Here is a 27,002-nt window from a genome sequence, read left to right as displayed (position 1 = left end):
CGTGCTCGCTCACGGGTTCCCCCGCGCTCTGGAGTCGCCGTCGCTTGGCAAGCGTGGGCTGGAAATTCGCTGGAGCCTGCAGAGTCCTTGCCGCGCTGGTTTTCGGCGCCAAACAAAAGCCCGACGGTCGCCTCCAGGTATGCCCCTGCCTTTCTTCTTCCTTTGTCCAAGGCCCGGGGGGGGGGGATGTGTGACGCCAACAGGGCCCTGCGTCCCCCTTTTATCCCCCCCCCTGGCCCCTATGCTCGCCCCCTGATTGGGGGGGGGGCTTGTTCCCGCCGATGGGGCCAATCCTGGCCACTGTTGGCCTAGCCCATATGTTAATGTAGGAGGAGGGCGGACGGGGGAGGGCCTCCGCCGCCGGATGGCGTTTTGCCCGGGCCTCTAATGGGTCCGGCTTTGCCTACCCGGCCCGGGTCCTAACTGGTGAGGTGAGTTCATGTAAAGGCACTTCTGCTACTCTATACGTTTGGCCTCTACTGTTTTACACAGCAGAAAAGAGGGGTTTTATCCAGTATATGCTGGGCTTCAGATGACTCTCGGACTCGCACGTAGTAGTCTAAATTTACAAAAATGTGAGGTGGGCTGGTGCTGCTGTCTCAAAACAGCAAGAAGTTCTTACTGCAAAAAAAACATGCTGAAACATCTGGAAGCAAACCACAGAAACGGTAAAGACAAAACATCTGAAGGAATAGGCTCTTGCAGCTACCCACTCTGCCAAAAATACTCACAGGAATGCATACATAAGGCCAGGGCTTTACGACACTTTGGACTTATTAACCTTCTACTTCTCTGACAAAAATATTGGTTTTCCAAAAATAATTCCTTAGTTTCCAAAAATAATACTATTAAAATTTAGCAAATGTGGCTAAATTGCAAACATGTTGTATTCACACGTATGCACTTCATAAAGAAAAACAGCTTGTAAGAACTTAATGCACACACACGAACTTTATATTCTTTGTGAAAACCGGAAAAAGCAAAGAACTTTAATGTTGACATATTGATAACAGTTTGCGCGAGAATAGAATGGAGTCTGCTTCGTGAAAAAAAAAATGATGTGCCTGTCTGGGGATTAAGGGCTGTTTTCAGGGACGGTTTGGTAAACAACAAGGGTGTTAATAACAATGACCGGTCCTGCAATGGCTGTCATTGGTGTGACATTATTGAGTGCAGTCTGGTGTTAAAGCCGTGAACCGGTACTTTGCTTAATTAGTACTTTGCTGACACACGAATCTGTATTTTGGAAGAATTCGATGAGCTAAGTAGAAGCGACAGGCACTTTCTGCCCAGGCCTCGAGAAGTAAGTATAACTTACTGTGCGCCTAAATTATATTTTCCTTCAGACGTGGCCGCTCTTAAGAAAACAGCTTGGGTGTGTCCACATGCTAAACCATTTGGAAACACGAACCTTGCACATGTGTTCTCACTTATTCTGTGCAAGGTCTGCGGGAATGAATGGACCCGTTCAAACACAGCGCCGGGACTGAATTATTCAGTGGAGAAAAAACTGAAGGCGCTCACTCTTTCAGGTGAGTTCACGTCTTGTACAATGAGCGTAAATATTTGAATATTCTTTTAGGTGGCTTCTTTTCTGCAGTTTCAATATTTTGCTTTTCTTTCTTATGCCTTTCCTTTGTATTGTTGTGCTGGTATTATGTGTTAAGAATAAGATGGAGTAGAAATGCAGCTTTGAGTGGTATTCAGCCTGTGCAGCTACTGTGTGCTTCCTGAATTTGCTTCAGTTGCTCGCCGAGAATGGTAGAGGGAACTAGCTTCCAAATTGAGTCAGCCCGAATGGAAGCATTGTGTTTATGGTTGGCACACGAATGCTATAACATGAACTAAAAAAAGTGTTTTTGAACTCTATAGTGAGCAAGCCGAACAGTTGTTTAAATGCGAACTGAATAGCATTGGCACTGGGGAGCCCAAAGAGCTGTGTTTATTGACGTGTCAGCGTGCCCTGACGCCCTTGTGTTGGCGGTGGTGTGGCGCGTGCCACCTCGCCCTGACTCCGAATGCAGTGCTGGTGGCCTGCGCATCCTAGTGGGGAGCAGTGTGTTCTAGCAGGGGATGCTTCATGGACTTCCGGTCCGTTCATTACAGGAAACAATACATCAGTGCAAGGAGTTGCTTGTCTCTCGGGTGCACAGCTTCTATGATTCAATTAGTGCCTCTCCGATGAGGATAACTGTAGTGTTTTTATTCAAGGGATATTTATTTTATAAAACAAGTTCACACGAGTAATTACTTTTAACACACTTCATTTACTGCTGAGCACGAGGTATAGAAGGGGTTGGGGGGGCTCTATAGATGCAAAGTTCAAGAACACTGGACGTTTTTTATCATAAGCACATAAACAGAACTAAACAAATGAGCTTGACCGGGGAGCAGTGTCTATATTTGTTGGCCAGGCTAAAGGGCATATTTACAAGAACTGACGTATCGGCGCCGTTGCATCAGATTTCTTGCACCTGCCGCAAATGCCCAAACAACGCCATGGATGCACTGTATTTACAATACAGTGCTCCATTTTTGGGCGCTAAAGTGACACATTGCTGGAGTTGGTCGTAAGGAATGCGTCAGAACAAAGAGGCGGGTCCCATGTTAAAAGTTCTGCATCAATCCTTATACCTGGTTTGAGAAGGCATAGGGATTTTGACGCAGTCAAGTCGTAGATAGACGCACTCAAAAGTTGTACATTTCACTGCATCAGTTTTATGTGGCGGTTAACATGGGAAAGCCTACCCTGCATATATTATACCTGGTGCAGGTATAATGTGACGCAGGCATCTACAAACTGATGCATTGGGCCCAATGATCCAGTTTGTATATATGGAGCAGTGTGGAGCACTTATTGCACCTCCTCTGCGTAAAAGAAATGAAGCTGTGGTGGTGCTAGCTCCTTGTAAATATGCCCATGAGTTTTTTGTTCATATAATCACCCAGAGTTTGGAATTTTCAGTGGATCTACACATTTCCGGCAACTACATATCTGCCACCTAACTCTGTGCATATGTGTTTTGGCATTTTTAGAGCAGGAGTCAGACCATTGACATGTAAGAGTGCTGTACAGCAGCCACAACCGTAACAAACGCAACTATGAACACTTAGGTTTGCATCTACAGTCTGGGAGAATAGTGGATGTACCCAGTTAGGATGCTGGATTTAGCAAGTCTGCAATCTATTTACCAATATGACATTACAGCAAATAAAGTTGATGTCTACAATTGTGCTCCAGATGAATGGGTTCACAGTTTAGAAGAAATTCATTTAGACTCCGAAGGCTAAAGCATTGCATTTGCATAGAATATCATATTTGATTCCACCATTGGTAAAGGGGTTCAACAACATGTCTGTTGTAAATGTTCACAATGCAATAGGCTTACGCATTGAGAAATAGGCTTACTGCATGTCATGGTAGAGTACAGTCCCTTGGTCAGACAAGGGTAACAATGCAATTTTTGTGTCACATAAATATCATGGAAACCCCTGGGTCTAGTGTAGGGAATATGTATTCCCTATTACATGTCTGTGTCCTATTAAAAACAAGAACAATATGTATGTATGTGGCATTTTTATAGCGCAAACTAGCTAAAAGGCAATGAAGTGCTGTACACGGTCAAAGACAAGGATTACATCAACGAGTAACAAGAGAGCTAGATGGTCTGTGGACTGTTAATGTATTGTGATGTAGTTTTCTTTGAAGATGTGTGTGTTCAGCGCTTTCCTAAATTGGAGCAGCTTTGGTGAGGTCCTTATGGATTCAGGATGTTGTTCCAGATCCTGAGTGCATAGATGGAAAAGGCCTATATTACCTTGTTCTTTCGTTTTTTAAACTTTTTAGTCTGCAGTCTGATGCTGTCCTGACTGCAGGTTTGCTGAGGACCTTCAGAAATGATAAGCTTGTCTGCATGATAAGCGGGGTGCTGGTGATGATGGCTTTGTAAATGATGCAGCTGGTTTTGAGAAATGGGAGCCAATGGAGTTTCATCAGGATGGGGGTAATGTGATCATATGAGATGTGCTGCAGTGCATAGAAGGTCTGTGTAGAGTGGCAGTGTGAAATCTGGGAGGCCATGGAGCAGGGCATTACCATCATCCACATGTGAGATTTCGGGGGCTTCAGCAGCATTTCTGATGTTACTATCTGGAAGAAACTGTTTCATGTTCTTTAGAAGAGAGCTGGTAGAAGGCCATCTTCTTTTGGCAATGTGTCCCTTGAAGATGAGGTTGATGTCCAGGGTAAAGTCAAGTGACTTGGCGTTCCGTCAAAGTTGGGGTATGAAGCTGTCAAGGTTCATGTCTTTGAGCCAGGATAGCACTGTTTCTTGTTTGCTGTTCTTCACAAATGACAGTATTCTGTCTTGGTCAGGTTGAGCTTTATGTAGACACTGGATAGCCAGGTCTGGATGATGTGCAGGCAGTGCTTGAGGTGTTGGATGTCTGAAACAGAGAAGACATTTAAGCAGGGGTGGGCGTAGTGGGCGTAGTGGGGCTACGTGGAGCAGCGTGTAGTGTGCCCAAATCTCCGCACACTCGCGTGCTCCGCGTAGCCCCACTACGCACCGCCCGCCTCCCGCCCACCCTCCTTTTAAAATAACGTCATGTATGATAAAATAATTAAATATAAAGACTTACCTGGGCGGGAGGCGGGTGGCGGGCGGCAGGCAGCTCCGCTTCGCCCTGGCGTGTGCGTAGCGCTGCCTGCTACGCCTACTTCGAAAACTGCGAAGCAGGCAGCGCTACGTACACTACATGGGCGAAGCGTAGTACTACGCCCGGGGTTACATTTAAGCAGAGTTGAGAATCAATAACCTTAGCTATGTATAAAAGACAGTGCAAATTTAGCTTCTTCACTAGATAATATGTTTTTTAATAGAACAAGAAACCATAGGTAGAAAGCCATTTTGTGGTAGGGCATTAAGCAGATATTGTGAGAGTGTACGTCACAAGGAAAATATATAAATGCACTTTTTTCTTATCCCGTGGAGATAGCCATACTTAAGACCATCAGATCCTGGAATTCATATTTCAGAGTTTGGGGGTCTATGGTCCTTAGGATTTCTGGAAAAAGGGGTACTTGCTGAGAAAAGAGTTGTCACCGCTTGAAACTGTGATTTTTGTTTTCCAAATAGTTTGGCATATTCTTCTGTAGGACTTTTTTTATGTTAGATCAGGCAGGCTATCCTGAATATTGGGAGCGAGGCGAAGGGCCTAGCAAGAGGTGTTATGGGATAATTTTGGCATGTACCCAATGTGACTCATGCCGCTGCAGTATGTTTGACTTTCTGAGCAGCAGTCCTCTTTGTGGGAGACCTGCAGATTTCCTATTTCTGTTGTTTCAGCACCAATCAGGGATCGATAACCAATCAATAACACAAACACAGGCCCATTACTCATTCACCACCCAGCAACAAAAATGAAGTTTAATCAAAAATCATTTGTTAATAATACAGACTTGTATCTAACATTCTAAATACATAACTGAGCCTGTATATCAACTTCTTTCCTCTGGTCGATGGACCTAAAGTTGAGACGTTGATGGCAATAATTTTTACTATCTATCCATCATCTATCTATCTATCTATCTATCTATCTATCTATCTATCTATCTATCTATCTATCTATCTATCTATCTATCTATCTATCTATCTATCTATCTATCTATCTATCTATCTATCCATCCATCCATCTATCCATCCATCCATCCATCCATCCATCCATCCATCCATCCATCCATCCATCCATCCATCCATCCATCCATCCATCCATCCATCCATCCATCCATCCATCCATCCATCCATCCATCTATCTATCTATCTATCTATCTATCTATCTATCTATCTATCTATCTATCTATCTATCTATCTATCTATCTATCTATCTATCTATCTATCTATCTATGCATACTGCTGAAATAATCACAAACTCAGTGTAAAGTTAACAGTGTTTTATCATGAAATAATGTGAAGGTAAATGTTTATCATGTACAGGTTTACAACGCAAGAAAGAATCAATCAGAGAGAGCGAGAACATTATCAATGCAAACAGTGTCAAACTCATATCAAAATGATCAAATGGAAATGAAGGATGGATAGGCGGAGAGACAAAAGTTTCAGAGAAAAAATACATTTGCAATTAATTTTTCAAAGTACGAATCATTAGCTATACTAACCTAAGGAAAACTACCCCTCTGGCCATAGGAATAGCGGGGGTCCCCCGAATAAAGATTCAGGGAACAAACAATAGATCAGGTTACAGCTTTCAGGTCAGGTAACAGGAGACAGGTAGGCCTCTATCAGCAAACCAACGGACAGTGACAGTCAGCCTCTAGCTCCTAGCTCACGCTAACAAGAAGCCTAAAAACCACACCCCAGGACACCACAATCATACCCTAAAAACTTACATGTCCAACCCACATTTGTTGAAACATTTTCAGAAACTCGGTCTCTCATTGGCTAATTCAGGGGGTGTACTATCACACCACCATAGTCACGTTTAATATTTTCACTGCGTTCGTTGTGTTATACATTTTGCATTACGTTAACCACGTCTCATGAATGCACATTTCCTCCAACAAGTAACATGCTGCAAGTCTCTACACTTCCATTGTTTGACACTGCAGTTTCTGAGGAAGAAGTTTGTGCATTTGTGCTTGATCCCACGGCCATCCTTCCGTTACTTGGCAGACACACATTAATCCTTGAAGGTTATCAGCCTTTGCCTTCCCCATTCTCTCTCAGAGCTCGATTTTCATTTATTCGTACTGAATTCTTTTTAACCCTTGATAGACATGCAAAGATGTAGGCCCATTTTTGTTTCACTACAATGAACGAGACACAAACATTATTAGTTTCATGAAATATATTGCTCACTGTTTACCACCCACCATTGCACTATCCCACGTTATATTCCTAGCAAGAGCATTATTGTGCAAAATTGGCATTATTTTTATTTTATTTCAAAGCAGAACACAAATGCGGCCTAGTCTTTCATGCATTAGTTCACGCATTAGTGCATGCATGCACAAAGCATTTTCCCATGTTTCTGTGTTTTTGCATGTTATTTCCACAGCACACTGTTAGAAAATGTTACGGAGGAGTTAATCCGAGCAGGTTTTATTTTTTCAAAAACCTACTCCATCACTGTTGAGGAGTATAGACAGGATTTGTACCTGCATTAGCCGAATGCCCATAGGGGCAGTAGGGAGCTACCCTGTTAACATTTGACTGTTGTGCCACCCCCTCTATAAATATCTTCTCGAGGTGATGGCACAACTTTTACATGAAAGCAAACAATCTCATCTATCCTTTGTTTTGATGAAATAGCTCCAATAGCATGTCAGCATCAGAGAAGGCGCCAGCTGCTCCATGAGTTTTTTGCCATAGCTGCCAAGGTTACAGATTGCTATGTGCGACATTTTCATAATTTCAGCGTAATTATGAGTGACATTTCAACAACTACGAGTCACACTTTTTCCGCAAGCAAAATCATGCAATTAAGACAAGGGAAACATAAAAATCCGAAATTACACCCATAAGGGGACACACATAGCCTAGGGGTCACAACCCGTCCGCAGACTACTTTATTTCAAACAGACACAATGAGCAGTTTAATAAAAGTCAATTAGCGGAGTACAGCAGGGCGTGCAGCCCCGCCCATTATTTAATATTAACCTGAGGCTGAGAATAAGTTGCATGGCTATTCTAAGCCATTAACATATGACACAATAAGGCATGAGGGGGACAGGGCAAGCCTCAGGAGCAGAGGGTGACTGAGGTACACATAGCCTAGTTCACAGCCTTGCTGTAAGCTGTATTATCTCAAAAAGACACTTTTTGAGAGAGTGAGCAGTAATATTCATAAATAGCTGCGCGGACGACCGCCCTGGCCATGGTTCAGTGGCGTGTCACCCGCTATCAAAGAATACTTGCACCAGTGCGTGTCATGCAGCATGCTGTCTAAAAAAACACATCTGTCACAGAAGGTTTAACTTTAAAACATACCAGCACTCTCTCCCTCTCAGGTACTTACGTAATTCTGATGACCAATGACTTCTTGTGGCAGCTTAGCCCGGTTGCATGTGCTGTGGCGGCAAGCTAGTATCGGATTCGCGCACATGGATGTGAGTGATACCGCATCCGCGCCACTGCTGTGAAGTCAAATGCCACAACTCTGCTCCTATAATGCTGCATTGGTTTGCCGGAGACTCATGAGGCCTGCCTCACTCGAGTAAGCCACAGGTAGGCCTGGGGTCATGGGTTGAGTCGCTGGGTGGGCGAGATCCCATCATGCTGCTCTAATCAGCTCTTACGCTGTTGACAAAGACAATTCAGCTGCGGCCAGCGTTGTCTGGGCCCGGCTTTCCTGGGGTGGCGTGAGAATCGATCCATTCCTCAAGATCCCAAGCGCAACAGGGTCAAATAGCTCGAAGCTGGAAGTTTGGAATTACGATGCCGCCTAAAGGCAGCCAAAAGTTCATAAAATGCTGCCTACTTGCACCGCGGGTGGCAGCTGAGCTCAGCAGGACGTGGGACCTGTGACTCATCCCCCACCCTATCCTGTGTCTGTCTCTGGTACGCACTCACTAGTAGTCAAGCCATGGGCGCCGACTCCTGTGAGGTCGTTGGCAGTTACACGCATGCCAACTCGGACTTGGGGGAGGGGGTATCTGACTACAATAGAAAGATTGCAGCAAGTGGAGTACAGCTGCAGGCAGATGTAGAGCCAGCACTCTAGCCTACGGGAGCATCGCACTCTGCCAGACTGCCGGCTGCAGCTCAGTCATGCATTATAGCACCGCTCCACTTGTCAGCAGAGAAGGCGCTATAACGCGAAATTTTGCATTTCAGTGCAGTGATGCGGAGCACCACACTGAAAAGCATTAGACTAACACCTGATGCGTGATACTTGGCAGGACTATTTTGCATGTGTGATGGTGTTGGTTGGCATAATACAAAGCCGACATGCTGCACTCGTCTCAGGCACTGCAACAGGCCAGCAAATGCTGGACTTGTCAGTTAAAATCCCTGAAGCTTTATCAAAAGGTACAATAGAGAAGGAGAGCCTGTCTCCTGTCCTATGCTAGCTTGTGATTGTGCAGAAGCTTGTGGACCTTAAAAGGAACGTACAGAAACTGTCAATTATGACAACTTCTGCTTGTTCCTTCTGGCGACCCGTATGACGCAATCAGGAGGCCCTTAGTCTGGGAATCTCAAGACTGGAAGAGTGGGCCCTGGAGAGATAGCAAAGTAGGAGCAATGGCAACATCACCCATCGTGTCCCATGGTAAGTTTCAACACAAGTTGTTGTGTGTGTGCACATGAGTGCATGTATGCACCTGAGTGTATGTTTGAATATCAGGGGCAGGGGTGTCCCAGAGGGTCGTGTCAGGTGGAAGCATACTTCTGGTATGCATATAAGTGAACCACATGTATTTTAGGTAGCAAGGAGATTCTTGTATGAAAACTGTTTTTAAAAAAAATAAAACTTTCTTGAATTTTGTAACAGAAAGCAGCAATCACGTTAGCATCTACACACACGTACTTTTACATTATCCCTCCTTTATACCTCACTCATTCGCAACTGCCATGTTTCTCCTTCACACTTCAAGAGTTACTGCTGCCTCTTGTTATTCACAATTCTATAGATAATTCATCTTTATATTCCGCTCCGCCAGCGGAGTTGTCGGAGTTTTGGCCAATCCGTATTACGCTTGTAATGCAATGTTCCAGCCAAATTCTGCCAACTGCCATTTGGTGGAGTTTTTTCTTGTGCACAGCTCACCAACGGTAAGTTGGTGAGCACAAGCAAGATTTGGTGGCCTCTAGCGTGATTTTCGGTCACTAGGAGGGCACCCGGCAAGATTTCTCCAATGCTGACAGTCAAGAGTGGTCGTGACCGTTCATGGTTAGACAGCTGCATATCGAGTAGAAAATCTACTCGGGCAGCAGGAAAATCACCCTGAGAAGCTCCATCCTCTAGCACACTGCTTGGTGCTGCTCCCTCTGATTTTTCAGAGTGGAATGAGCTCATGGATGTATATCACAGCACGAGCAACATGACATACCTATTTCTGCCTGTTTGCTGAATTCCACTGAATCTCGCTTAGTTTTTCCGTAACTTCACAGAATTCTGCAGAGATAAACTCTGCTAGTTTCACCCAGGCCTAATCTGCATAACAGGATATCACGTGGATTGTGGCTTCGACCCGTATGCCCCATTCCAGCATGGAAGCATGTAGTATACGTGACAGGGGTTCCATGGGGATGGCCATTAGCATTGGGCACAGTGGACACCTCAGTCATGTTCCCCTCTGAAGTGTCCCCTCATCGGACACCCAAACTCAAGTTTGCACCTTAGCCATGGGTTGCTTGTGCAAAAAGCATGTCTAGGTGCAGAAATCAGGCCAAAATCCTGTCGGTTTCATGACCCCCCCCCACAAATATTGTAAGGAGACAGTGTAAAATGCTTGCTCTGTATCCAATACCGCTAGTGCCAATTGTTCATGTGATCGCACTACTGAGGTAATCACATGGGTTAAGTGCCTGATGTTGTGCATGGTGATTTATAAATGAAAGTTCCCATAACTCTAAGGTGTCTCCTTTTGGAATTAGATGCATTCGCGCTTGGCATATGGTCTAGGGCAAAACACCCTGCTCCTTTTTGTTTGTGGCATACTTATGAGCATTCCCCTGCTGCCATCCCTACCATCACCTGGTACAAGTCTGCTTACCTCCTGTCTGCCCTAGTTGACTTTTGTTTTTCCATATGGTCCAGAGCGTCTTTAAGCTTCTCAGTCATTACTGGGCCCTCCAATTCATTCCTTTGCTTTAGGAACAGGAATGGCATGTGCAGGTCAGAAAGGAACCCACACACCATCTATAGGTGTATTTTTCACTCACGTGTAATGGATTCTAGGTGATCTGTGCATTTATCATTCGTTCCTTTCCTAAAGATAATATATGCACCCCCTTCTTAGGTTTGCTGCAAGATATGGGTATGGGATTTTTCCCTCCTTAACAACCAGGCTAGAAAAAGCCAGACTTACACCCTCTCTGTAGATCCTCTCCCTGTGCTTAGTATGTGTGCATTTGTCTACCCTTTCCCATCATGAGTTCTAAAGTCTTTGCTTAGCGTCCAGTAGATCCTGTGTGTTCCCTGGGTCTGACACTATGTCTGGATTGAGATTTGCCACTTCCATCTCCACATCCTGAAGCTGCCGTTAGGGCACCATTTTGACTCCTGCAATATGAGATGTTCATTTGCCTTTAATGAGATCTTGTAGGCTTCCCACTCTACATCTTTAGGGATACTAAGTGTATTTAACAGCTTTATCTGTCCCCATTGCTAGTGAGGAGATCTCAGGAGTATTCAGACCTGGGTACCAGACAAGTGAACACCCCTGATGCCAACATCTTGGAAACCTCTTCCTTGATGCTTGCACTGACTTTGTCAGTTGCTCTGTAAATGTTATGTTTTATAGGTAAACTGTCCCCAGCTTCCACATCATGGACACAGCAAATGGTAATTCCTGGAGTCAGGGAGAACAGGGAGGCAAACTGTTCAGCACCTAGCAACAGCCCCTCTGCTGCTCTGGGGCCAGAGTGGGAGAGAGGTTTACTCCATCCACTGACCCATCATGCTCCGTGGCACACAGGAGGTTAGGAAGAGGCTCACTCTCCTCTTCCATTCCATCATCTATCGCCAGGAGCATTGTCACTTCAGACCTCTCACTTTGAGGTTTGAGGCGGTTCACATGCAGGACCCTTAAAGGGTTCCTGGAAGTCTGCAAGTTGACCAAGCAGGTCACTTCACCTTTGTGCTCCATTACCTCAAATGGACATGTCCACTTGTCCTGGAGCACAAAAAGCTCCACTGGTGCCATCACCCACACTTTTTGGCTAGGTTGAAACTCTACCAGAGTGGTATTCTGGTCGAACCAATGTTTCATCTCCTCCTGGCTGGCTTCCAGGTTCGCCTGAGCACTTTTCCTGAAGCGCAGAGTCTGGTTCCTGAAAGCCAGCATGTAGCTAAACACACCTTGAGGGGTCTTACCAGGAGTTTTCTCCCACATCTCCTTCACCAGACTCAGAGGTCATCTTACAGGGTGCCCATATATCAATTCAAAGGGACTGAACCCTAAGGATTTCTGAGGTACCTCCCTGTAAGCAAAAAACAGGCATGGTAGGAAGACGTCCCACTTACACCTTATGGGTTCTGCAAGACATTTTATCATGCCTTTCAGGGTCCTGGTGAATCTCTCATACAACCCATTTCCTTGGGGATGGTAAGGAGTGGTGGATTTGCACATTACACCGTACTCCTCCCGCAATGACTTCATATACCTAGATATGAAGTTGGTATCACGGTCAGAGACCACCTCTCTGGGGAACACCACACAGGAAAAAATCCCCATCAATGCGCGGCTCACCACAGGGGCCTTGATTGTCCTGAGAGGGACAGCTTCCTGGTACCGGGTGGCATGGTCCACCAAGACCAACATAAACTTGTTGCCTAAGGCTGTCTTGTGTTCCAGTGGCCTGACAATGTCGATGCCCAGCCGCTCGAAAGGGATGTTCACCACAGGAAAGGGTTGGAGGGGAGCCTCACACTTCCCTCCACTCTTGCCACTTGCCTGGCTAGTCTGACAAGATCAACAATGTGTGCCAACGTGCCTATGCATTTGAGGCCAGTAAAAGTGGGTGACAAGCCTGCGATAGGTCTTGTCACACCCCAAATGTCCTGCCAAAGGACCATCATGAGCCAGACCCAGTAGGAAGGTCCTGTAGTACGCGGGTACCACCAGCACACAGGCTGCCCCTGGCTCAGCAACATTAGGCTCACTATATAAGAGACGATTCTCCCAATAAATCAAATGTGATCCTGACTGGCCACCTGCTGCCTGGTCTGGAGCCTGCTTCTGCAAACCAACAAAATTGGGGCACTCCATCTGCACCTTGCAGAACTCCTCCCTGGAGGGACCTCCTTCCTGCTGCCAATGCGTCAGCTCAGGCAGGTTTCCCAATTCGGCCACTTGCTCCCCTGTAGCTTCCAGGGCATCCTCCTCAGGGTCTGCCTCCTCCTGGACCATGGGAACTTCTGGGGCATGTTTCCCACACCTTCTGGCCTTCCTATTTCTGGCAGGCACCTGGGCCACTGTTTCAGGCTCCAGGTCCTCTTGATCACCCCTACTGGCTGCCATAGACTGAGTGGTCACAGAGGCCCACTCAGACAGTCCCAACATCTTTATATGAGCCTGGCGCTCCACCTCCTTCCAAGGGAAACTCTCCAGGTCATTGCCAAGCAGACAGTCAACAGGCATGGACAGACTTACAAGGACCTTCAAGGAACCTGAGACCCCCCCCCCACTCAAAGGGAACCTGCACCACTTTACATGGGTGCTCAGAGTTGTCTGGAGCAACTTCAGGGTGAAGCGCATTGGGGATGACTTGCTCTTCAGATACACATTGACACCTGACAGATGTCTCACTGGGTCCTGTGTCTTTCAGAGCTTCCACCCTCCTCCCATGATGGTCACCAACTGGAGGTACGTTTTAGTGTTATCCGGCAGCCAGGTTTCCTGGACCATGTCTCTATCTCCTAATGAAATAAGGGTCATCACAGCTGGCTCCCCACCCTCACTAGGAACTAACTCCTCCCCCAGTACTACACTAACTAACCCCAGTGATAATGGACTAGTGTGTGCTGGTGGTACCCTGCAGCACTTGGGATCATTCTGTATGTGACCCTCCTGATCACATGCATAACAATTGCGGGGACCCCGGATGTCTGGCCTACCCTTAGGGGGCTATGGCTTCTTAGAATTGGTGGTCTGAGAATCTTTACCCTGGGAACTATTTTGGGGCCCTTTAGAGAACTCCCATTGGTTACCCTTGTCCCCTCCACTCTTCTGCTGGGGACCCTGCCCACCTTTGACTGGGTTTCCCACATACCCCTTGTGGACCCTGAAACTCATCCATTCCTGGGGTCAGTCAGCTTACTATCCATCAGATGCTGGTGCAGCTCTAGAACTCAAAGACTACTCAAGTGCTCCACACCAATCAGATTGTACAACCCCTGGTAATCAGTTACCTTGCTGCCCTTTATCCAACCATACAGTGCTCTGCAATACAGATTTACACACTCAACCCACGTATTGGATTCAAGCTTCTTGAAAGACCTAACTTTTTCCTGGTACTGATCCGGTGTGAGCACATACCCGAGGCATAAAGCCTCCTTCATATTGGGGTAGGTCAGAGCACCCACCTCCTCCAAAGGTGTCAGGGTGTTCCTACCATTGGCCTCAAAGTGTCTCCACAGCTCCACCCCCCAATTCTTCTCAGGGACCTTATTCATACGCAGTGCTGCCTCATAAGATGCAAACCAAGCATAAATAGCCTCCCCCTTCTGGAAATGTTGTACTAGGTCTTTGGGAATTTAAACCTTACCCCCTTGCACTGGCTGTATGCTGCCACCATTTGCACTGGACTCTGCCTGTTTGGCCTTGAGGTCCAGCTCTCTCATGCTTAATTCATGTGCCAAAAGCAACTTTCTTTCTTTCAAGGCAAGGGTAGCTTTCATGTCTTTTTTCATTTCCAATTTCCTCATCTGGAGTTTCAGCAGCTCCAATTCATGATTTCTGACCCTTAGGTTCACCTCAATTTCCTCTGGAGACAAATTCCTGGGAAAATGATTGCTGCCAGCCCTACAAACTGCTCTCCCAACAGGAAAATCCTAGGATCTGAAACCACTCTCTGGCACCCCCCCATCCACATCTGCATCATCTGTCTCCCCAGCTTCTCTGGCCTCCAACCAGGCCCCCAAGGCCTTCTGCAGCTCCTCTTTCCTAGAGTTGCTCCTCATGGGACATCCAAAGCTCTTGCAGAACTGCTTAACATTTCAATGTCAAACTCCAATTCTGCAGACTCACTTGCTGGTTTACCATTTAGAAACATGGTGCATGGATACTTCAAGGGTCAGATCAAAAATAGAACCAAAAAATAAAACATAGTATGTTGTTGCGTTGTGGTCTGCACTAACCTAGTGATGTACAATAATCACTGTGGGTCAGGTACAAATACAAGTTCAAATCCTTACCCCTTACCATCAATGTTTTAAATGGGGCAGAGGTAGGTACCTTTGTCCAAGTAGGGACCTTTGCTTCTAGTCAGGGTAAGGGGGATACACACTTTAGATCACCCCTTAGGTAGCTTGGCACGAGCAGGCAGGCTTATCCCAAAGGCAATGTGTAAAGCATTTGTACTCAAAACACATAGTAATACAGTGATAATACTACAAATGGACACCACACCAGTTTAGGAAAAATAAAGTATCCTTATCTAAATTCAACAAGACCAAAATGACACAAACCTTACATACATGTAATAAGAATATGACTTTTCAAAGGTTTCAAGCAACTGGGTTCATAGAAAACTATGGATGCTGATTCTGCACAAAGTACCTGTAGATGTGTCAAAATTCACATGGCCAAACAGCCCCAGAGATGGGAAGCATCGAGAAACAAAGAGATGAGTCAGTGCCTAAATCTTTGGGGAGGCGATAAGACAATTCGGTTGCACACAGGTGAAGCGATGCATCAAATCTTGACTGTAGGGTGAAGTGATGCGTCGACTCCAAGACGGTTCTGGTCTGTGGGTGATGCATCCGGAAAACTTGCGACACAGGAGCGATGCGTGGAAATCCGGGATGAATCGGCGATCGATGTGGCAGCGACAATCGGCAGTGTGGTGATTTCTTCAGCCGTGATCCATGATGCACTGGTTCTTGCAGCCACAATAGGTGCTGCATCAGCTCGATAGCAGTGCAGCGATGCGTGGAGATTCTTCTCGCATGGTGGTGCTGCGTCGGTAAAAACAGCCGCAAGAAGAGCGATGTGTCAGTTTCTTCAGTTCTTCAGGTTTCTTCCAGCTCCCAACAGCAGAAACAGCCTCCAGAGGCCCACAACTGGAATAGGCACCTCCTGGCAGGTCAGAACTTTCAGCAGCATAGTTCAGGGGAGCTGAGACTTCAGAACAGGAGGCCAGCACACCTAGACCCTTGGAAATCTTCAAGCAGGTTCACAGCAAAGTTCCAGTCTTTGTCCTTTCCTTGGCAGAAACAGCAACTGCAGGCCAACCCCACACAGCACACAGCAAGGGGGCAGTACTCCTCATCACAGCTCTTCTCTTTGGCAAAGGTTTCTCTTGAGGAGAAGTGATCTACAATTCTGGGGTTTCAAGTTTAATACTTCTACCCCATTTTGTCTTTGTTCTCTTTGTGCAGGGGTCTCTGAGCCCAGTCCAAACCAGTTCTGTCCCCACTGGTGCAGTATAACCACAGGGGGTAGATACAGCATTGTGCAAGGGAGACAGGCCCTATTCAGGTGGCAGGAGGTCTCCTCCCACTACTCTAAATGCAGCCAAGCCCTATTCAAGTCAGCTCTGAGTCGTCCAGGAAGGGCCAGGCACACCTCAACCCCCCTCAGTGGCTGTCCACAGTGAATGCACATCCCCAGCCCCTGTGACTCCAAAACCAGACAGTCAGTCCACAAACAGGCAGAGGCACACAGAATGATTAAAAAAGAAAATGCCTACTTTCTAAAAGTGGCATTTTTAAACACACAATTTACAAAACATCTTTACTAAAAGATTTGTTATTAAATTCTGAGTTCAGAGAACAAACACTTTATTTCTCTATCTTGTTCCATTGGGAAGTTATACTTGTAAGATATCACAAAGTATCCCCATTCTATCCTACGGGACAGATAGTCTTTCAATAGTGAAAAATGAAATTGGCAGTATTTCACTGTAAGGACATGTCACACACACATGTACATGTCCTACCTTTCACATACACTGCACCCTGCCCATGGGGGTAGCTCGGGCCTACCATAGGGGTGTCTTACATGTAAGAAAAGTGAAGGTTAGGACCTGGCAACAGATCGACATGGCAGTTTAGAACTGTGCACAGACACTGCAATGGCAGGTCTGAGATACCTTTACAGGGCTACTCATGTGGGTGGCACAATCAATGCTGCAGGCCCACTAGTAGCATTGGATTTACAGACCCTGGCACACTCAGTGCACTTTACTAGGGACTTACCAGTAAATCAAATATGCAAATCAGGGAGAACCAATTGTAATAACAATTTACACAGGCACGCCTGGGTATAAATATTGGAACTCAGACACCAACACTTCAGCACACCTCTGGACCTGTGTATATTTTACCACAAAGAAGACTGCTGTGCTGCTGAAGGACTACCACTCCACTACACTGCACTCTGATGTATGTATGTATGTATGTATGTATGTATGTATGTATGGGCAGACTCCGTGCCGTGTGCGGGTCTGAAGCCGAATTGAGACTTGTCCAGGCAGAAGTTGGTCTCCATAAAACTGGACAGATGTCTAGTAACCAGTTTCTCCAGAATCTTAATGGGAAAAGGGAGCAGCGATATAGGTCTATAGTTCGCTGGGCAGGTAGGGTCCAAGGTTTCCTTCTTCAATAAAGGTGAGACCACTGCTAATTTCCAACACTCCGGGACACGTGCCAAAGAAAGAGACTGGCAACAGATAGCATGCAACGGAGGAAAAAGCTCCGCCTGGAATACTTTCCAGTATTTATGTGGCAATGGGTCCAACGGGGAACCTACTGCGCAAAACTATCACCCGAAGGGTATCCTGGCGCTTCAGACAATTATACCAACACCACACAGAGCAGTCAAAAGAAATTAATCAAACCTAGGAAAGAGAAATGTTTTTAGTTCCTTCCTAAAGGAGGAAAAGTCCCCGGAGCTTCTCAGCGACAGGGGAAGAGTATTCCAATGTTTAGCTGCCACAAGTCCAAAAGCTCTCCCGCCCATCCGAGCTCTCATTACCTTTGGAATTACCACCAAATGTGCTGATAAAGACCGAAGGGAGCGAGTGGGCACATACCACTGGAACAAATCCTGCAACGGAGCAGGTCCTTGCCCATGAAGTCCTTTAAACACTAAACAAAGTGCTTTGAAGTTGACTCGTTGCGGGACAGGTAGCCAATGAAGATCGACTAGTGCCATAGAAGAAGAAGCGGAACGGCGCCGTGACAAAGCCAACTTAGCCGCCATATTCTGCACACGTTGCAGCTTAGCCACCAGATTAATTGGGGCTCCCAGCAGTAGTGCATTGCAGTAATCCAGCCTGCTCAATATGGTGCCACGCACTACTTCTGGCCGAACGTGGGCCGGCAGTAGCGGAAGAATCTTCCACAGCATACGTAGCAGCATCATACAAGTGGCCACAGTTTTATTTACAAAAAGGTCCAGTTGAAGATTGGGCCCAAGCACTACGCCCAGATTTCTGGCGGAGGCCGCTGCTGAAGGAGCATCCGGAAAAGAGGTAGGCCAAAAATCAAAAGGCAGTGGCCGAGGGACCCGATCCAGCGAGCAGTGTAATACCTCTGTTTTGGAGCCATTGAACTGCAGAGAGTTCTGCCTCAACCATTCTGCAGTTGACGCCATACACTGGTGAAAAGTCACCAGAGGCACCGCATCCTTGCCCTCGATGGAAAAGATGAGCTGTGTATCATCGGCATAGGTAATAACCGAGATGCCGAAGGATTTAATCAGACTCACTAGAGGGCGAAGATAGAGATTGAACAAAATAGGGCTGATGGCAGACCCTTGCGGAACACCCTGCTTAACTGCTTTAATCTCCGACTGGAAGGGTGGCAAGGCCACTACCTGCTGCCTATCACCCAAGTAGGAGATCAGCCAGTCACGAGCCAAGCCATTCACCCCTACATCCTCGAGTCTTCTGATCAGGATGTCGTGGTTGACCGTATCGAAGGCGGCCGACATATCGAGCAGCACTAAAAAGGCTGCTCGGCCAGTGTCGGCTCGCGAGCGAAGATCGTCCAAAACGGTCACCAGGGCAGACTCCGTGCCGTGTGCGGGTCTGAAGCCGAATTGAGACTTGTCCAGGCAGAAGTTGGTCTCCATAAAACTGGACAGATGTCTAGTAACCAGTTTCTCCAGAATCTTAATGGGAAAAGGGAGCAGCGATATAGGTCTATAGTTCGCTGGGCAGGTAGGGTCCAAGGTTTCCTTCTTCAATAAAGGTGAGACCACTGCTAATTTCCAACACTCCGGGACACGTGCCAAAGAAAGAGACTGGCAACAGATAGCATGCAACGGAGGAAAAAGCTCCGCCTGGAATACTTTCCAGTATTTATGTGGCAATGGGTCCAACGGGGAACCTACTACCTTTCTGTGCTGCTGCCGTGCTGTGCTGACCTACCGCCTGCGTGGATTGGAACTGACAAAAATATCCACATCACAGCCCTTCGCCACATCAGAACCGCCATTGTGTGACGCAGCTTTGGCACAGGTCCTCGCACTCCTCGCCGACGGCTCTGGCTTCGGTGTAGGATAAGGCTCTTTCACCCGCTCTGGATCTGCTTTGGTGCTTTACACCTTTTAATGCTACTTTTATTAAAATCCTTAAAATGTAATTGCTTCAGTTCTACTGATTGGATTTTGTTGCTCTGATCTTGTTTTATTTATTACAAAATATTCTATTATTTTAACACTGTTGCCACTATGTTACTGTTTGAAGTGTTGCACAAATACTTGACACATTGCCTCCACGTTAAGCTTGACTGCTCTTCTAAAGCTATCTGAGGGATTGAGCACAGGTTAATTTAGGGTTTGCTTGGGAATTCACCCTGAGAATTGTAGTTGCTGTTTGAGAAGGGTTTCACCCCCTCAACCAGTAACTCAATTTCTTACAACTAAGTTTTATCTCTGTGAAGTTTGTTGCAAATTCATCTTCTTATACACTGTGTTGTGTGATTAGGGGCCACATGTATGAACATATTTTGAATTCGCAAACAGGCCGATTCGCAGAATCGGTCCATTTGCGAACGCAAGAAATGCTTTTTAAATGTATCAAACTCTATTTTGCGATTTGGTAACCTGTTACCGAATCGCAAAATGGATTTGCAATTTGGTATTTAGAGGGGGAGTGTATAGGGCGTCGCTTTCAAATACCAAATCACAGCAGTATGTATTAATGTTTTGTGGCCATCACCCTACCCCTTTGGGAATGGTGGCTTAAATGTTTTTAAAGAGCAGGCCGTGGTCCAATAGACCACGGCCTGCCAAAAGAAAACTTTTCATTTTTTTCTTTTACACACAACCTGTTTTTCTTTAAAGAAAATGGACTGAATTCTTTAAAAAATGATTGCTTTATTGAAAAGCAATCACGGACATGGTGGTCTGCTGACCCTAGCAGGTCACTATCCCTGTGATTTTAGCGATTCCCAGGGGTTATCAAATTGCAACCTACCTCATTAATATTAATTAGCTAGGTCGATTTGCGACCCCCTAGGAAATTGCTAAACTAAACTCTTGGAGTTTCATACACGAGGAATTGCGATTACCTGATTTCTATTTGCAGAAAATTGAAATTCGGTTATCGCTTTTCCTAATGTTGATACATGTAGCCCTAGATATCTACTTTGATCATTAAAGTCTTGTTCAGTCTTTACAGATCCCTCTGACACATAAAAATATTTAAACATTATAAAATTTATTGTTTTAAATAAAATACATCTTTGATAAGAGAAATATGCTATTCACGCCTATAAAATGTTTAAAAAAAGTAAATTGACTTTGATTTAAATTTCTGAACATTAATTAACGTTATTATTATTATTATTATTTATTGTTGTTGGTCAGTTTAGGGTTCACTGCTTGTTGAATGCCTGTCTCACTGATCTAGCTTTTATGAGTTACAGAGGAGCCAAGCCAGAGAGAGCTTTGGAGATTTTATGATTGATTGACTATATGGCCCACAGCAAAAATGGAAAGAAGTTCAGTGTGCCTAAACCATGATCTTTCTAAATTCAATTACAAGATATTCTCACTGGGTACCCATTTCATCATTCCCTCCTGTAAGTGTCAGTTTTTTCTCATCTTTTCTATGTTTGGCTATATAACAAAAAATGCTTTAATGACATCACTCCTTTTGGCTGTTCAGTTTGTATTACTGGGAGGTGAGAAGTATGTATGCAGCACTTTAAAGTTAAAATGAGACATTTTGGATAATGTTGAGCTGCACTCATTTCATACTTGACATAGTTGACCTTTGCTTGAGCGGTATTCGTTTCATATATATTCTTGTAGGTTAGTTCCCTAGGCCTAGTCCTTTTAAAAAATCAAATTAAGGTATTAGATATAGTTCAAATAGAGCTCTAATGAACAGCAGACAACTTTACAGAAAAATATTCTCTTGCAAAGGAAACATCTCAAACAGGTGTGTGTGTGTGTGTGTGCGTTTAAGTCTGGTTCAAACCAGGTTTCTGTAACTAGAAAGTGATACAGAAAGTGATACTGAACGTTTAGGTAAAATGTAAGTACGACAGTACTAGACAGCCCAGGAATTTGTTGAATCCGGAATAGATACTCAAGTCCTGACTATGGTAGTTAAGGCACTCAGCCCCTACAAACCTATTGACACTAAATATATATTTCTTTACACAGCATGGAAATAAACCTTGCCATATCCACACCCTCAAACTTATTTCCTTTACAGACCCAAAATATGAAATACAACATCCATGACAAGTCAATCCCAGCATCGCTATTGATGAAGATTACAGATCCAACATGCAAAGGCATGCAGTTGTTGCAAACAAACCTTGGATCACAGGATTTATTTATTTATTTATTTAGCGACTTGTAAAGCGCCTGGTGACCCAAGGGCATCCCCGCGCTATAAAAATTTGCTGTCCAGATGAGAGGTAGGAAAGAAGGGGGATGACGTTATTTAGGGAATAAAAGTGTTTTCAATTTTTTTCTAAAAATCAGATAATTGGATTCCAGTCTAAGGGTACGTGGGAGGGAGTTCCATCCAGTGGAAGCTTTCACTGAGAAGCGTCGACCTCCAGTGCGTGTCTTTTTAAATTTGGGGATGTTGGCTAGGTGCTCACTCTCGGACCTCAGGGATCTGGACGTGAACAGGAGTTCATACTTTCTAAGCATCTAAAATAATACTGCTAATTCCAACCTTGCACTTGAGTGACATCGAACATGATAGCGATCACGTTTGTGAGGTATGTTTTATCACACCCTGGTATAAATCTATACTGCCATCCAGATACCGAGCCTCAAATATTGGTTGTGCCACCCACAGGATTAGCTCTAAAATGGTGTCACAGGCCTGCCACCGCAGTGCCTGGGTGCAGTTGCTAACTGCCATGCTGACATGACCAGTGTCCACACTGGCCAGGCCTAACCCATCCCTTTCTGTACACATTGGACACCCCTATGGAAGGCCCTAGGCACCCCCCTGGGCAGGGTGCAGTGTATGTGAAAGGTAGAGCATGTACTGGTGTAGGTGACATGCTCTGGTAGTGAATTACAGCCATTTTCGTTTTTCACTATTGAAAGGCTATCTTGCCCATAGGTAGGCCTGAGCTAAATTTCCGTTCCGTTCGCGGAAATTGCGATAATTTGACATTTTCGCGTTCCGCGGAGAGCGCGAACATGTCAAAATTTCCGCATTCCGCAGCTTAGCGATAATTTGTTTCTTGCTCGCGCTGTAAAATAATACATTCTCGCACGCGCGCGATCGCCTTACCTGAATCCCCGTGTTCGCCGACAAGTTTTCCCGATCCGGTCGCGTTCTCCACGAGATGTTGGATTGTTGGTAGCCATTTGCGCTGTCTCGTGACAGTTCACGCCCGCAGTAATGTCATTGGTCGCGCGATCACGTCTTTCTTCTCGCGATCATGCACCGCGAGAAGAGTGAAAAAAAGATGGCCGCGCCCGCGAGCAACCGCATGGGTAAGTTGGCGAGCCGCGACCACGCAGAAAATACCGCGAACGGGCGGGAAAAAAACTTCTGCATCTTTGCGATATGTCTGCGTGTTTGCGGAGATTTTTAACATTTTCGCGATAATTTGCGAAAGTCACTTTCGCAAGTTTAGCCCACCCCTACCCATAGGCTATAATGGGGAATGCTGAGTATAATGTTTACCTGCATATCTTCCCATAGAAGCAAGATAGAAAATTAAAGTTTAGTATGCCTGAACTCAGAATGATAAAATAAATCTTTTAGTGAAGTTGGTTTTAACATTCTGGTGCCAATTCCGATCCGGTAAAAACCGGGTACGAACCGTCGGACGGAGCCTTTTCTCCGTCCGACTCGTACCCGGTGCGAAATCCATCCGAAAATGCAAGTACGATTCATACGGAAACACCATTTCCGTACGAATCGAACAAAACACCGACCGAACAGAAACTAAACACAATTCCGATCCTGAAAGGCGCCGACGTGACGTCGGTACGCATCCAGCCTACGTTTCACGAACCAGGAAGTACGATTCGAACCGACGTCATCCCGCACGGTAAATATTTACCGGCTGCCAAAAACTGCCGGGAAATCAGGACGACACACGCAAGGAGCAGCTGGACGCGACGAACAGACATGGACCCGAACCTACGTGCCATCCCTGCCCTCCTAGCAGTCCACCTGGCGTACAGGAACCGCCGCAGACGCCGCAGAAGGTCAGCACAACAACCAGGGGCAAAGGGGGGGGCAGGGGCAGGACACACAACACCAACACATGGTACCAAATCACACATGGCCTGGACATACCTGACCATCAGGGCCTGGACACTGCCAGGGTGTGGGGGCGAGGCCAGCAACGCAAGCGTCCGCCACAACGGAAGTGGATGGTCACGCGAACCGGTACGTACCCTACCCAGGCCGCAAGAGCGTGGGTACGGAACGTACCACGCGTCCCCCTACGTCACTCCAACAATGGCGGTACGGCCCGTACCCACGTCAGAAAGGCCTTGGTACAGCTCGTACCAGCATTGCTGGGGTCATGTAGGGGTACGCGTGGTACGACCCGTAGCCACGCCCCCAAGGCCTGTGTACGGTGCGGACCCCACGGCACCGCAACAATGGGGGGACGCACCGTACCCACCCACCAAAGGCATGGGTACGGCCCGTACCCAGGCACGCAGAGCGTGGGCAGGGGTATGTACGGACCGTACCCCCACCCGTGGAAGTACGGCCCGTACCCCCACCCGTGCATGTACGCCCCGAACCCCCACCCGTGTATGTACGCACCCAAGCACCACCCGTGTATATACGCCCCGAACCCCCACCCGTGTATGTACGCCCCGAACCCCCACCCGTGTATGTATGCCCCGAACCCCCACCCGTGTATGTACGCCCCGAACCCCCACCCGTGCATGTACGCCCCGAACCCCCACCCGTGTATGTACGCACCCAAGCACCACCCGTGTATATACGCCCCGAACCCCCACCCGTGTATGTACGCCCCGAACCCCCACCCGTGTATATACGCCCCGAACCCCCACCCGTGTATGTACGCCCCGAACCCCCACCCGTGTATATACGCCCCGAACCCCCACCCGTGTATGTACGCCCCGAACCCCCACCCGTGTATGTACGCACCGAACCCCCACCCGTGTATGTACGCACCAAACCCCCAGCCGTGTATGTACGCACCGAACCCCCACCCCACCCGTGTATGTACGCCCCGAACCCCCACCCGTGTATGTACGCCCCGAACCCCCAGCCGTGTATGTACGCACCCAAGCACCACCCGTGTATATACGCCCCGAACCCCCACCCGTGTATGTACGCCCCGAACCCCCACCCGTGTATGTACGCCCCGAACCCCCACCCGTGTATGTACGCACCAAACCCCCACCCGTGCATGTACGCCCCGAACCCCCACCCGTGTATGTACGCACCCAAGCACCACCCGTGTATATACGCCCCGAACCCCCACCCGTGTATGTACGCCCCGAACCCCCACCCGTGTATATACGCCCCGAACCCCCACCCGTGTATATACGCCCCGAACCCCCACCCGTGTATGTACGCCCCGAACCCCCACCCGTGTATGTACGCACCGAACCCCCACCCGTGTATGTACGCACCAAACCCCCAGCCGTGTATGTACGCACCGAACCCCCACCCCACCCGTGTATGTACGCCCCGAACCCCCAGCCGTGTATGTACGCACCGAACCCCCACCCGTGTATGTACGCACCAAACCCCCACCCGTGTATGTACGCACCCAAGCGCCACCCGGCCACCCGTGTATGTACGCACCGAAACCTCACCCGTGTATGTACGCACCGAACCCCCACCCGTGTATGTACGCACCAAACCCCCACCCGTGTATGTACGCACCCAAGCGCCACCCGGCCACCCGTGTATGTACGCACCGAAACCTCACCCGTGTATGTACGCACCGAACCCCCACCCGTGTATGTACGCACCAAACCCCCACCCGTGTATGTACGCACCGAACCTGCTATAAGAATGGGGTGTGCCAAACACCCCCAGCAGTGCCCAGACACAGGAGGGGTGGGTGCAGGGTCCTCCCAGCAGTGCCCAGACACAGGAGGGGTGGGTGCAGGGTCCTCCCAGCAGTGCCCAGACACAGGAGGGGTGGGTGCAGAGTCCTCCCAGCAGTGCCCTGAGACAGGAGGGGTGTGTGCCTATCCCTCCCAGCAGTGCCCAGACACAGGAGGGGTGGGTGCAGAGTCCTCCCAGCAGTGCCCAGACACAGGAGGGGTGGGTGCCTATCACTCCCAGCAGTGCCCTGAGACAGGAGGGGTGTGTGCCTATCACTCCCAGCAGTGCCCAGACACAGGAGGGGTGTGTACCTATCACTCCCAGCAGTGCCCAGACATAGGACAATATACCCCATCAACAAGTTCAGTGACCTACAAGGGTGATACCCCAGATGCAGGCGGAGCCATCGCTGAGCCAGCATGGCTATATTGAACGGCAACCCTCACACATCCAGGAAATGTAGACACAGCACAGCACAGCATTTGGGAGACACCCTGCAGGGAAAATGGCCTGCTCCACAGAGGATGGAACACACCTTGGGACAATGTCACCATACAGTGAGAGCAAACATGACCAAATACCATTGGCAGAGACCTTTGTGATGGCACGCAGATGGCAGGGTACACCCCATGAGCAGCACACTCCAACATTTCACAGACCCCTAACACATTATCACCACCCCAACGCAGGGAGCACCAGCACCAACAGCAAGTCCAGGAAAGCATCAGTGTGCAAAACCAAAAGAAAAGGCTTTATTCAGCAGGAAAATATATCTGAGAAAATGTCCACTATGTACAAGGGCCATGGGCCAGCCCCGCAGCAATGTCCGGGGGGGGGGGTACACATCGGGACGTGTGTCCCCTAGCTTGCCTGCACAGTTCACAAGTCCATTTCATCCACAGAAGAGGGGGCATCAGGGGGGAGGGTGGAAACAGGCACCGCAGGGACAGGAGGGGAAAGGGTAGGTGTTGTGGGTGCAGGGAGGGATGATTCTGCCACAGGGGGGGTGCCAGCGCCAAAGGTGGAGGACAGAATGGCGCTGCACACGTCGGCAAGTTCCCCCAGAGACTCCCCCGCACCCAATCCAACCACAGGCCCCAAGGAGGGGGGGGGGGCAAAGGGATGGGTCGCAGCGCCACTGGGGGAGGGTGTGGACAGGGTGGGGGACTCAACTCCCCTGGCCGGGTCCCGCCTCCACCGCTTGCGGGGTGGTGTCATCCTGGGGCTGGGGGGCACACTCGCAGTGGATGATGCTGTCACTGACTGTTGGCCAGGAGAGCTAAGGGGAGTGGATTTGGAGGGAGTGGGTTGTGTGGAATGCGGACTCCCACTGTGGCTGCGTGTGCTACGTTTCCCCCCCGACCCAGTGGGTGTGCCTTCCTCACCCTGTGTGTGCGTGACAGGAGGTGTGCGCTTCGACTTCCCTGGTGGTGTGGTGCCTGTGTCTGTTGGGGTGCGTGCACGCTGACGTCTGGATGTGCGTGGGACAGGCACGGGAGTGGGAATTGTGGATGGGGCAGGGGTAGGGGGTGTTACGCAGCGCTGCAGGAGATCCAGTGCTGCAGTCAGTGTGGAGTCTATGGACCTCAGCAACTGCCGTTGGTCAGA

General features: G+C 47.8%; 1 protein-coding gene across 1 annotated transcript in view; it reads left to right on the top strand.

Annotated features, from left to right (window-relative positions):
• Nucleotides 1-1,448: 1,448 nt before the first annotated feature.
• INSC (INSC spindle orientation adaptor protein) overlaps nt 1,449-27,002 on the top strand; it is a 1,274,962-nt gene continuing 1,249,408 nt past the window's right edge. Inside the window, exon 1 of the mRNA XM_085648109.1 lies at nt 1,449-1,532. The gene's annotated coding sequence lies outside the window, so the exon portion shown is untranslated. The remainder of the gene's footprint in view (nt 1,533-27,002) is intronic.

Source organism: Triturus cristatus, chromosome 3_2, assembly GCF_964204655.1.
Source record: "Triturus cristatus chromosome 3_2, aTriCri1.1, whole genome shotgun sequence".
Taxonomy (NCBI): Eukaryota; Metazoa; Chordata; class Amphibia; order Caudata; family Salamandridae; genus Triturus; species Triturus cristatus.
The sequence above is the reverse complement of the archived record's forward strand: the minus strand, read 5'-3'. Positions and strand labels throughout refer to the sequence as shown.